General features: G+C 47.6%; 1 long non-coding RNA gene across 1 annotated transcript in view; it reads left to right on the top strand.

The window, feature by feature from the left end:
- The first annotated feature begins 517 nt into the window (after positions 1 to 517).
- The window catches only part of LOC122543226, a 7,126-nt gene continuing 3,998 nt past the window's right edge, over positions 518 to 3,645 (top strand). Inside the window, exon 1 of the long non-coding RNA XR_006309965.1 lies at positions 518 to 677. This is a non-coding gene — a long non-coding RNA (uncharacterized LOC122543226). The remainder of the gene's footprint in view (positions 678 to 3,645) is intronic.

The following is a 3,645-nucleotide window of genomic DNA, read 5'->3' as shown; positions in this document are numbered from 1 at the left end:
CCTCAAAATTGATTAATGCTCAACTCAATGCAAAACTGATGTCTCTCCAATGCTTCACTTCTACTGTAGAGTCGATCACCACCCTCTGTGTGGTTTTTTCAGAGCTTTATCTCCAGTAAACCACTGGTTTCTCAATGTCTGCTGCAAGTCTGTGTGAAGAAGGGCTTCACTGTTACATTTTTCTGAGATGTTTTCTTCCCTACTTCTGCAAGTTTATTTTTCCCCAAGGAAATGTTTTGGGCGCTTGTTATTTCAAAATGGGGCACCAAATACCCCAATTGGGCACTGAGTATTTCAGGGCAGGGGGTGGTCTCATTGAATTGTCCCAGGGGCTGACGCGGGTTCTGCTAACTGAAGGAGGTAAGCCCATGGTTTTCAGTTCGTCAGGAAGATGGGGGAAGAGAGAGTGAGCAGGAGATCAGGATTTGACCACCTCACTGTGTTTTTCAATCCTTCTTAAACAAAGTTTGATTCTCTTTCTCTACACACCCTCTCTCCCAGACTCTGAAAACAGAATTTACAGATGGTTCGAGTGTATTATGGATTGCTGCAACTCGTTTCATCACTGTTCATGACAGACACAGGAGGGAGAATAGTAGATTGAGTCTTCCCCATGAGAGGGATGATAGGAATTGGTGTTGGCGAGACCAGTTGCCTCTGTTTGGAGCTGTCTGACGGTGAGTCTGAAGCCTCTCAATATTATTTCCAATTCCTCCTGGATTGCCCTGTTGGAGTCAAACAAGCACCTTTCCTGAAGAAGGGCCTGTGCCCGAAACGTCGAATCTCCTGTTCCCTGGATGCTGCCTGACCTGCAGTGCTGTTCCAGCAATAAAGTTTCAACTTTGATCTCCAGCATCTGCAGACCTCACTTTCTCCTTCCGCTCTGTAACAAGAGAGAGTCTCGAGAGGTGTTCTTAAAGAAAACTTGCTGTTTCTTGGTGGGTGGTACTGGTGGCTCACAGCATCAGGAACCCAAGTTCAATCCCAGCCTCTGGACGACTGTGCAATCTCCACACAGACCTTCTCCCCGTGTCTGCGTGGGTTTCCTCCAGGTGCTCCAGTTTCCTCCCACAGTCCCAAAGATGGATTGGCTATGGGAAATTGTCCATACAGTCCAGGGATGTGTAGCCATGGGAAATGAAGATTGGGGGTGGGTGTGTGCAGTTTGGGTGGGATGCTGTTTGGAGGGTCAGTATGGACTCAATGGGCCAAATGCCCTGTTTAAACACTGTGTATGGATTACGTGCTCCTGTTCTGAGGTGGAAGGTAAGTTTTTCCAAATACGGAGCAGCCTCAGGTGGTTGCTCCGTATGGGTCGGTGCGTTGTTAAACATCAGAGCTATGCTGATGGTTCTGCCTCACTACTGTTTGATGCTGAGGGAGGACTGCTGCTGTTGGAATTAGGCAGGACTGTCAACAGGATTCAACACTCAATAACCCCACTCTCTCTCTGTTATTAGTGTCCATAGAGATGTACAGCATGGAAACAGACCCTTCGGTCCAACCCGTCAACAAGTATGCCAAAGGTCTGGGCACCTCAGTGGCTTGGTGATGAACACTTGCCACTCTGTACTCCAGAGACAACCAGGAAAAGAATCATGAAAGACCAGGAGGAAACTGTGTAAACTTTGCTTGGTTTCCTCTGAATCTTTCACTGCTTTGTCCAGCCAAGTGTTTAACTACAAGTGTACAGCTCCTAGTAAGACCACCTGTTGGATACCCACAGTACAAAACAGTTCCTCTCTGATGAAGGGGTTATTTTCATTTGTGATCACAGTTTGGGTGACAATTAACTCTGTCACGCTCAATCTGTACTCTCTACTGCCTTGTTTAATGTGACTGTACACAACCTAAGATGTCACACTGCATGTCTGTGCTGAGGGAGTGCTGCACTGTCAGAGAGATGGTGTTTTGGATAAGATGGTAAAACCATCCTTCAGCCAATCTGATCACTGACTCCAAGCTGAAGAGGCAGTCAGGCGCTCCCCACCTCTACCCACTGGTCAGGGACCTTTCAGAAGGGGTTGACCTGGCACTGTCCATACACACACTCCCCCGATTTGGCACAAGTCAGCACGGCCTCTTGGCACGACAGGTAGAGCTGCTGACCAGATGAGGAGCAAGACCGGGAATTATCTCCCGAGCATCTACATCCCACCACAGGCACAAACGCAGACCCTGGGCCAGATCTGGGTAATTGACAGCTCAGCAACTCTTCCTGTTCTGGGACTCTATCTGTGCAGGTCTGCAGGGGCTGAGAAGGTGATCACATCTCCTCAGTATCATGTGAACAACCAGCTCAGTTTGGAGGCAGTCACCCATGAATTCAATTCAGACTGGTTCACCCCTGTGAGTGGGGAGAATGTGTGACCTGCTCCCTTAAAGGGCAGGTGAATAGTTTTGGACAAGTTTAAAAGCAAGCTAACTGATAAAAACAGAGGGAGAAAGGAACAGAGGAAATAGTGAGAGGGTGAACCAGAGAGGTTCATATCAACACAGACACCAGTACAGTCCAGTCCAGTCAGGCTGAATGGCCTGCCTAAAGTTTGGGTATAACTCAGCATTTCAGTTCTGGAATGGCAGATGAGCCTTTACCTCCGTGGGCTGAAGTGCGTGTTCTGTGCTATACTGCTCGATGTTCTAGGTTCTTGGTTCACAGTACTACCTGAGGTTTGGCTGGTTCCAGATCTGATCACTGTTATGATGTATGGCTTTGTGCAGGATGAGATGAATTTGTTGACTCAAAACAGATTGCTGTCTGAAGTTTAAAAGATGTATTGGTGAGGGATTGTTCATCTGTCATTGAAAAGCTGCTCTGTTCTGATGTGTGTTTCAGTAAAAAGTCCTGAATCGATCATATCTGTTGGACTGAAAGATGGACCCAGATTTTAAAAGAACAGTGTTGGAAGGAAAAACCTTTTGAGTGTCTGAAATAGTGACTATAAATATTAAACTGTCACTGTGATGATCTCAGCTGGTGGTATTACTGGGAGGAGGTGGGTATTGCAGATGCTAGAGATTCAAGTCTAGATTAGTGTGGTGCTGGAAAAGTACAGCAGGTCAGGCAGCATCCGAGGAGCAGGCAAATCGACATCTGGGGCAAAAGCCCTTCTTTGGGAATGACGGTATTACTGGACAGTTTTCAGATCTCAGGGTGAAACTGGCAAAACAGATCTCATCATTGGTGACAATGGTGGTCTGTTGTCTGAGCCCTTTTGGACTCATCAGTTAGGAATGAATTGAGCCCGGTCTCCCACAAAACTGGAATGATCAAATCACTACAGACACAGGTCGTTACTAATGTAAACTGGAACTGCTTTATGAAGGAACAAGTAACCGTCAGACCTCAGCACATAACAATACCCTTCCTAATCCTGCCTGAACCCTCTTGTTATTACAATACTTCCCGGAGTCTCCTGTACCTTGAGTTGGTGTTGTGAAATCAAGGGAGGCGCGGTAGTAGTTTGGCGCACCGACCTCTACACCGCTGAGGCCAAACGCCAGCTCGCAGATACCTCCTCCTACTGCCCCCTTGACCATGACCCCACCCCCCACCACCAAACCATCATCTCCCAGACCAGCCATAACCTCATCACCTCAGGGGATCTCCCATCCACCGCCTCCAACCTCATAGTCCCACAACCC

This window comes from Chiloscyllium plagiosum, chromosome 42 (genome assembly GCF_004010195.1).
Source record: "Chiloscyllium plagiosum isolate BGI_BamShark_2017 chromosome 42, ASM401019v2, whole genome shotgun sequence".
Classification (NCBI taxonomy): domain Eukaryota; kingdom Metazoa; phylum Chordata; class Chondrichthyes; order Orectolobiformes; family Hemiscylliidae; genus Chiloscyllium; species Chiloscyllium plagiosum.
Note: the sequence above shows the minus strand (reverse complement) of the source record. Positions and strands in the feature narration are given on the sequence as shown.